This window comes from Desmodus rotundus, chromosome 2, assembly GCF_022682495.2.
Source record: "Desmodus rotundus isolate HL8 chromosome 2, HLdesRot8A.1, whole genome shotgun sequence".
NCBI lineage: Eukaryota > Metazoa > Chordata > Mammalia > Chiroptera > Phyllostomidae > Desmodus > Desmodus rotundus.
In genome coordinates this window covers 58,487,270-58,497,173 of record NC_071388.1, presented here as the reverse complement: position 1 = coordinate 58,497,173, position 9,904 = coordinate 58,487,270, and the positions used below count along the sequence as shown (strand labels likewise).

The window sequence follows — 9,904 nt, the reverse complement described above, 5'->3', positions numbered from 1 at the left end:
TTTCTCAAAAAATTCTCCCTTTAAGTTATCTGCTAGGCTCCAGTAAAATCCTGAACTAAGTTCCTTATATTTTTCAAACATGAAATCCAATGTAAAATGAAACATTTTCAAAATAGATACATGAAATGACATTGTGGAAAGCCAGGAGACAGAAGGTTTAGTAAGTCAACTCTTTGTAAGATATTTCAGCCTGCCTGGATCTAGACAAGGGAGGAATTTAGAACTCAGCAGCTCTTTCTGTGGCTGCTCAGACATTCTTCAGTGGCTCTGGTGGTAAAAAAGAAAAGAAAAAAAAAAAAGAACTTATTACTTGCTTCAAAAAGACAAGGGGCTCCCATTCGTGACTCTGAGAACTCACAGAAAATTGAGACTGTATTTACACTGGCCCAATCAGCGGAAGATCACACGTCTCATATGAAGGCTGCAGTACCATCCACCCTCAAATAGAATGAGTAATTCTGTGCTATTTTTGGATGGTGCGGTTCTTTAAAACAAAGTGATAAATTAAAGTGACCTCAGTAATGCAGCAAAAATGTTAAGCTGTTTTAAAGCAAATGGAAAATGTGGCCTTTGTGTACAAAGAAGGAGTCAGCACATGGAAAGGTTTGGAGTTGGCTCCCAACTGAGTTCAAAAGAATTTCAGCCAGTGAGGCAGTCTGGTATTAAACTTTGGAAACTACATTGTGCCCAGAATTGTGCCTGAGTATGAGGAATTATTCGACAGAAGTGATTTTTTTGTTTTGTTTTGTTTCTGAATCCCCAGTTAATGGAGAATTCCTTGAGACAGGCACATCACTTGTGTTTCCGTAATACAACCTCAACTTGTCTCACTAAATTCATGTCCCACTTCCTACAGTTATCCCAGGCCCCTCAGAATGGCCTGTTTTTGGTCACTAGTGATATCCATCACCTCTCCCCAGTGCTAAGTCCAGGCCCTCTTTCTCCACATTTCACTTAGCTAATTCCCACCCACACATCCTCCAAGGTCCAGTATGAATGCCTGTAGTTCCTTAATGACTTCAGCCTGTGCTGGTGGCTCCTCTCTCTCCTCTCCTATTGCACTTAGTTTTGGACCACAAAGGTGTTTAGATGAGCAGCAGGGAGAAGGAGAACATCTCAGCAATGGCATAGAAAAAGCAGATAGAGTGTGCCCCAGTGATGCCGGTGAAGGGGGAGAATGGAAGAGAATAGGGGAGAAGGGAGGAGAAAAAAGGTGGGCCAAGTTAAAATCCAGGTGCCTCCAGTCTTGAGCCCGGTAATATGGAGGAAACAATGTCATGTCTGGGAGCCTCCGATTGCTCAATTCCCAAAGACCTCCCTCAAAAGGCTTTGTGAGTGACTGCCCATAGCATCTGCAAAACAAATAAATGCAGTTGTGTTAAACTCATCGAGCCTAAATCACAGTGGTGCACTGTGATGGGGGAGGTGTAAGGTAAAGGCCGTTTGGGGAAGGCTTCCCTAATTTGGTCCCCCCAGCATTGCCCACACAGTGCAGGTCCTTTTTTGCTGTTGCTGCCCTGCCTCAGTTGAGGCCTGGGGAGGTGCATTTATGTGTGGGTGTCTGGCTCCATCACTAGGCTGTATGCTCCCAGGGCAGGGACATGGTATTTGCATTCACTGTTGTGTCCCCAGGGTCCAGCCTGGTGCCTCAACAACTACGCTTAAGGTAAATGAATGAGTTCACCCCCAATGAATAGGTAACATTTTATTTTATTTTTTTAACTTTTTAATTGAATGTTATTGAATTTCTTGAACTTCTTAAGGCAATCCCCACACCATTGTTCATGTTCATTGGTCATTCGTATAAGTTCTTTGGCTATTCCATTTCCTATACTGTACTTTACATCCCTGTGGCTATTCTGTAACAACCTATTTGTACTTCTTAATCCCCTTACCTCCTCACCTATTCCTCTCTAATAGCTCTCTATAGCCATGATTCTGTCTCTGTTCTTTTTGTTTGCTTACTTGTCTTTTAGATTCAATTGTTGGCAGATATGTATTTATTGTCATTTTCTAGTTCATAGTTTTGATCTTCTTTGTATTAGATAAGACCCTTTAACATTTCATATAATAATGGTTTGGTGATGATGAACTCCTTTAGTTTTTCCTTGTCTGGGAAGCTCTTTATCTGCCTTTTGATTCTAAATGATAGCTTTGCTGGATAGAACAATCCTGACAGTAGGCTCCCACTTTTCATGATTTTGAATATTTCTTGCCAATCCCTTCTAGCCTGCAAAGTCTTTTTTTGAGAAATCAGCTGCCAGCCTTATGGGAACTCCCCTGTAGGTAACTAACTGCTTTTCTCCTGCTGCTTTGAGATTCTCTTTTTATCTTTAACCTTTAGCATTTCAATTAAGACGTGTCTTGGAGTGGGTCTCTTTGGTCCATCTCGTTTAGGACTCTGTGCTTCCTGGACGTGCATGACTATTTCCTCCACCAAATTAGGGAAGTTTTCTTTCATTATTTTTTCAAATAGATTTCCAATTTCTTGCTCTTTTTCTTCTCCTTCTGGCAACCTTATGATGTGAATGTTGGAATGTTTGCAGTTGACCCATACGCTGTTCAAACTATCCTTATGGTTTGGGATTTTTTTTACTTATTGTTGTTCTGATCGGTTGTACTTTTCTTCCTTAAGTTTCAAATCATTGATTTGATGCTCAGGTTCATCCACTCTACTGTTGATTCCTTATAAATTGTTCTTTATTTCAATTAGTGTATGCTTCATTTCTGATTGGATCTTTTTCATGCTGCTGAGGTCCTCACTAAGTTCCTTGAGTAATCTTACAAACAGTGTTTTGAACTCTGCATCTGACAGATTGCTTATCTCTATTTTGTTTAGTTCTTTTTCTGGAGTTTTGACCTGTTCTTTCATTTGGGCTGTGTTTCTTTGTCTGCTCATTTTGGCAGCCTCCCTGTGTTTGTTTCTATGTATTAGGTAGAGCTGCTTTGACTCTGTGTCTTGGTAGCATGCCCTAATGTATTAGGTGTTCTGTAAGTTCCAGTGGCACAGTCTACCCTATCACCCAAGTTGGATAGTTGAGGTATGCACTTCATGTGGGCTGAGTACACCCTCTTCTTGTAGTTGAGCCTTGGTTATTGTTGGCAGGTCAATGGGAGGGATTTTCCCAGGCCAGTCAGCTGCAAGGACTGGCTGTGACCACTGACCACCAACCTCCACCCTCCGTAGAGGGTCAACTGGGCAGGGGCAGAGTGGTGGTGCTCTGACATGGTCTGTAGCTGTTCACTAGGTACCCTGGTCCCTGGGGTTTCCCAGGTGGTATAGGCCAAGGTCAGCCCCCTCCTGTGTTCTGCCTAGGGCCACCCTGCATGAGTGACAAAGCAATCTGAAGATGGCTGCTATTTGTGCTGGTTTTGAAAGTTTCCAGGTGAAACCAGCTGTGAACCTAAGCTGGCTGCTGCTAGTGCTGGGCCTGGGGCCACTTAGCAAGAGGTATGTGGGCAGGGGGTTCAGTGAAGCTGGCTGCTGCTTGTTTGATAGAATTTAGGAAGTTGTCAAACATGAACCAAGACCAGCCATTCATGTGGCAAAGCCACTGTTAACGGCTTGGGGGGGGGGGGCTCTCAATTGAATGGGGCGTAGCCTCAGGGATTCCCCTGGGTGGGGCAAACATTGTTATCCAGGTTGATGGGGTCTCAGATATGGCAGCAGACTGCTGGCTCTGTGGCTTTGTTGGGGGAGGGTTCAGAAATGGAACATTGGCTTCTGCCTGCCCTTCTGTCTGGGAGAAAGCTGACCATCAGCTCTCGCCTTGATGCCAGATACTTCAGTTCCTCCCCGTATGCCACTGATACTTTCCAAGCTGCTACTCTGGTGCTGGAGCTCAGAGGGAGTTACTTGAATAAGTCTTTGTGCGGATTCTTTAAGAGGAACTGCTTGGAACTCCAGAAATTTCTTCCACTGACTCAACTGCCACTGGTTTTTGCAGCCACAATTTATGAGACTTATCTTTCTGTCACTGGGGCTGTGGGCTAGGGTCCTGGTGTGGGGCTGGGACCCCTCACTCCCAAAATATCCCTCCCAAATTTTTATCCACCCCATGAGGGTGTGAAACCAACCTGTTCTGTGTCTCTGCATCTCTGCCCCTTTTATCAGTCTGGATGGATGTGGTTTCTTTAATTCCATAGTTGTTGAACTTCCATCCAACTCGATTTCTGACAGTTCTGAGTGATGGTTGTTCTATATTTTAGTTGTAATTTTGATGTGGTTGTGTGGGAAGGTGAGCAGTGTTTACCTACACCTCCATCTTGACTGGAAGCCCTAAGATTATGTTCTTAATTGACACTTAGTAATCTACTTGGTACCTGTGGCCATTAGATATTTGTTGAACTACTCATTAATTAATTGTTTTAAAAGCAATCTTGACTCTTAGAATGGTTGTCTGGAGAGAGGAAAGATCCTTTCTGAATATTTAGCCTACCTGGTATGAAATGGGAATTGTAGTCAGGAGGGGCATTGGGCTGTGGATCAGGCGACTTTATTTGATTCTCCACTTCATCTGCAGGTTTCTCAGGGGCTGTGGGGACTACACCTGACATTTTGAAGAATTCCAATTAATCCTTTGCACCTCTTACAAGAGCAGCTCAGCCCAGCCTGCCATCCTCAGCACTGCTCGCTCTTCCTCCAGCGGGGGAAGGATGGAGAATGAGAAGCTGCGGTGACCGGGAGTCCCTGTGCCCCGCCCTCTCCCTGTCCTTGGGGAGCAGGCAGGGCTCGCGGTGCCTGATGAATCCGGAGTCACTCAGAAATAATGTTGCTATCTGGAACCCATGTCAAACTTGTATGCAGAAAGGGCAACAATGATAGCAGCGGGGGATTTGCAGGAATTTGTTGGTTTGGGTGGAGACCACTGCAAACCCCACCTTAAGGTCTGTTTTAAACCTAAACTTTGGCAGCTGCAGCCAGCCTGAGTTGCGGTCTCCTGACGGTGCTGCTGGCTTGGTGGGATCCCTCCGAGAGGTTACAGTCCACGAGGAACAGGAGGAAAGCTGGCAGTGAAGGAAAGGCGTGAGCAAAATGAGAGAAGCGGGTTATGATTCAGAACTGTATGTGGCTGGAAATATGAAGATCTGGAGCAAAGGAAGTAAAAGCCAGGCATTGGCCGTTTATAAAGTGTTTACAGTCGATAGTCTTGTTCAACAGGCATTGGGATGTGACTTCATTGTATCACAGGCTACATCTGAAAAAGCCCACAGTAGGCTGCAGCAGAAAAATGCATGTGTATATCTCCAAGCTCTTGTGTCATGCATAGTACGTAAGGAAAGATTTACAGTTTGTTTTCCTTTTCAGGTTGCAAATGTTTTGCCCACCAAATACTGGTTGTTGTTCCAACGAAGCAGTTCTTCACAGGGGTGCCTCTAGGTCCACCCGGAGAAACTTTACCCACTATGCTCAGCACGCCGCATCTACTAGATGAAATGCCCCCATTTATTTGTAAGTCTGGGAGTCTTTTTGGTTCATTGTGGGTGCAACATGTTGTAGATCATGTGATGAAAATAGTTTTCCTCCAGTATGGAATTTCCTCAGAAAACTAAAAATGGAACTGCCCTTTGACCCAGCAATTCTGCTGCTGGGATTATACCCTAAGAACCCTGAAACACCAATCCAAAAGAACCTATGCACCCCAATGTTCATAGCAGCACAATTTACAATAGCCAAGCGCTGGAAGCAACCTAAGTGCCCATCAGCAAATGAGTGGATCCAAAAACTATGGTACGTTCACACAATGGAATTCTACGCAGCAGAAAGAAAGAAGGAGCTTATACCCTTTGCAACAGCATGGATGGAACTGGAGAGCATTATGCTAAGTGAAATAAGCCAGGCGGTGAGGGACAAATACCATATGATCTCACCTTTAACTGGAACATAATCAACAGAAGAAAAAAGCAAACAAAATATAACCAGAGACATTGAAATTAAGAACAATGTAACAATAGCCAGAGGGGAGTGGGGAGGGGATAGTGGGGAGAGGGGTTTACAGGAGCTACTATAACGGACACAAGGACAAAATCAAGGGAGAGGGTGGAGGTGGGGGAGGGAGGTGGGATTGGCTGGGTGGGGGGGAGGGATGGGGAGAAAATGCAGACAATTGTAACTGAATAAAAATTTAAAAATTTTAAAAATATAAATAAATAAATTAATTAATTAAATTAAAAAGTTAAAAAAAAAAGAAAATAGTTTTCCTCAACACTGACCCCTCCATTGTAATGACCTTCCTACGACACTGCTGATAGGTCATGTCTGCATGCTGCACAGATTCTCCAGAATCAAACCAGAGGAAAAGAATGTTGTTTCAAAGTTTTCTGAACAGGGTAGAAACGCCCAGTGGATTCTTTGTTTTTATGGTGTTGAGTTTTAAAAGTTCTTTATAAATTTTGGATATTAAGTCCTCATCGATGCATCATTGGCAAAGGTGTTCTCCCATTCAGTGGACTGTCTTTTTATAGTGTTGATGGTTTCTTTTGTTGTACAAAAACTTTTTAGTTCGACATAGTCCCATTTGTTTATTTTTTTTCTTTTGTTTCTCTTGCCTAAGGCGGTATATCAGAAAAAATATTGCTATGAGAAATGTCCAAGATTTTGCTGCCTATATTTTCTTCTAGGGTTTTTATGGTTTGGAGTGTAACATCTAAGTCTTTAATCCATTTTGAATTTATTGTTGTCTGTGGCATAAGAAGGTGGTCTAGTTTCATTTTTCTGCATATATCAGTTCAATTTTCCCAACACCATTTATTGAATAAACTATCTTTAGTCCCTTGTGTGTGCTTGCTTCCTCTGCCAAATATTATTGACTGTAAAGTTGAGAGTTTATTTCTGAACTCTCTATTCTATTCCTTTGGTCTATATGTTTTTTGTTCCAATACCATGCTGTTTTGATTACTATGGCCTTGTAATATAGTTTGATATCAGTTAGCAATATCCCTCCAACTTCCTTCTTTCTCAAGATTGCTGTGGCTATGCAAAGTCTTTTGTAGTTCCATATAAATTTTTGGAAGATTTTTTTCTACTTCTGTGAAATACACCATTGGTATCTTGAAGGAGTTCTATAAAATCTATAGATTGATTTCAACAGTATGGACATTTCAATGATGCCAATTCTTCCTATCCATGAATAGAGTATATATATCTTATTCAATTTCTTTCTTCAGTGTCTTATAGTTATGAGTACAGGTCTTTTACATCCTTGGTTGAATTAACTCCTAGGTATTTTTTGATGCAATTATAAATAAGATTGTTTTCTTAGTTTTCTTCTCTGATAGTTAATTATTGGTGTATAACATGTAACTGATTTCTGGATGTTTATTTTACATTCTACTGCTTTACTGAATTTATTTATCAGTTCTAGTAGTTTTTTGTGCGATATTTAGGATTCTATATATACAGTATCATGTCATCTGCAAATAATGACAGTTTTACATCTGCCTTTCCAATTTGGATGCCTTTTACTTCTTTGCTGACTGCTGTGGCTGGGACTCCCAGTACTGTGTTGAATGAGAGTGGTGAAAGCAGACACCCCTGTCTTGTTCCTGATTTTAAGGGAAACAGTTGTAGTTTTTGCCCATTGAGTGTGATGTTAGCTGTGGGTTTGTCATATATGGCCTTTGTTATGTTGAGATATGATCCCTCTATTCCCACTTTGATGAGAACTTTTATCATAAATGGGAGCTGGATTTTGTAAAATGATTTTCTGCATCTATTAATATGATCATGTGATTTTTATCCTTTATTTTGTTTGTGTGGTGTATCATATTTATTGATCTGTGGATGTTGTGCCAACGTTACATCCCAGAATAAATTTCACTGGATCATGGTGTGTTATCTTTTGTATGTATTTCTGGATTTGGTTTGCTAATATTTTGTTGAAGATTTTAACTTCTATGTTCACCAGGGATATGGCCTATAATTTTCTTTCTTTGTAGCTTCTTTATCTGGTTTTGGAATTACAGTAATGCTGGCCCCCTGAAATGAGCTTGAGAGTCTTCCCTCCTCTTGAAAGGTTGAGGAAAATAGGCATTAGTTCTTTGAATGCTTGATAAAATTCCCCTGCGAAGCCATCTAGTTGAGGACTTTTGTTTGCTGGGAGTTTTTTGATTACTGCTTCAAATTCACTACTTGTAATCTGTTCATCCATATTCTCTGATTCATTTAGATTCAGTTTTGGAAGATTGTGTTTTTCTAGGAATTTATCCATTTCATCCAGACTATTCAATTTGTTGGCAGATAGTAGTTTGTAATATCTTCTTACAATCCTTTGTATTTCCTTAGTGTCAATTTTTACCTGTCTTCTTTCATTTCTGATTCTATTCATTTGTGTCCTCTCTCTTTTTTCCTTGAAGAGCCTAGTTAAGCTTTTCTCAATCTTGTTTATCTTTTCAAAGTACCATCTCTTGACAGACTTCACTGAGAGTCACTGTGGTTTCCTGCTTTGACAGTGCTTGAATGGAACCTGGCACTCGACCCCCATCCCAGCCAGCCACCCAGATCCGTCCTTCTGCCATGCCCTCACAGCGCCCTGGGACCACCTGAAGGCTCCACCATCACTCCAGCACCGCAAAGCTGCCTGTCTTCAGCCGCCCATCACAACGACCCTGCCGGTACACCAGAACTACCACCAGGACTCAGAGGCCACCATCAGCTGCCACATTAACCCGGAGCTCTACACTTTCTACGTCTATCTGTCCATATCCTACTACTTTGACTGTGATGATGTGGCTTTGAAGAACTTTGCCAAATATCTTCTTCACCAATCTCATGAGGAGAGGGTAACATGCTGAGAAAATGATGAAGCTGCAGAGCCAACAAGGTGGCCAAATCTTTCTTCAGGATCTCAAGAAACCAGACCATGAAGACTGGGAGGATGGGCTGAATACAATTGGGTGTGTATTACACTTGGGAAAAAGTATGAATCAGTCACTCCTGGACTTGCACAAAATGGCCCCTGAAAATAATGACCCTCATTTGTGTGATTTCATTGAGATTCGCTGCCTGGATGAGCAGGTGAAATCCATCAAAGAATTGGGTGACCACATAGGGAAACAATTTGTGCAGGTTGGGGGCCCCCGAATCTGGAAGGGCGGGGCACCTCTTTGACAAGTGTACTCTGAGAGACAATAAAGAGAGTTCACCCTGAGCTGGTGTGGCTCAGTGGATTGAAGTGCCATCCTGTGAATCAAGGAGTCACCAGTTCCATTCCCAGTCTAGGTCACATGCCTGGGTTGTGGGCCAGGCCCCTGGTAGAGGACACACAAGAGGAAACCACACATTGATGTTTCTCTTCCTCTTTCTCCCTCCCTTCCCCTCTCTCTAAAAATAAATAAATAAAATATTAAAAAGAGAGAGAGAGAGAGCTCAGCCTTAGGCTGCTTCCCCACAGCCACAGGAGTGACTTTCCTCTTCACACTAAAGCAGTACTGTGCATGTTGGAGTTACCTTTACTTTTCTATAACTTGTATCAAATCATCCACTTACGTCCTTCATTTGTAACATCCCTTCAAATAAAGTAATTTGATACAACACACACACACACACACACATACAATGTAACAGCTCTTTGTTTTCATTGACCTTTTGTATTTTTTTAGACTCTATTTTGTTTATTTCTGCCCTGACTTTTATTATTTCCTTGCTTCTACTCATTTTAGACTGTGTTTGCCTTTCTTTTTCTAGTTCCTTTAAGTGTAAAGTTAGATTGTTTATTTGAGATTTGTCTTTTTTCTTGAGGTAGGCCTATAATGCTATGAATTTCCCTCTTAGTACTACTGGTTTGTGACCCATAGATTTTAGGTTGTGTTCTTATTTTTATTTGTTTCAAGGTATCTTTTTATTTCTTCCTTGATCTCATTGTTAATCCATTCATTGTTTAGTAACATGTTATTTAGCCTCCAT

General features: G+C 41.7%; 1 pseudogene; it reads left to right on the top strand.

The window, feature by feature from the left end:
• The first annotated feature begins 5,035 nt into the window (after positions 1–5,035).
• Positions 5,036–9,149, top strand: LOC112300923 (ferritin heavy chain pseudogene; annotated as a pseudogene).
• The last annotated feature ends 755 nt before the right edge of the window (positions 9,150–9,904 follow it).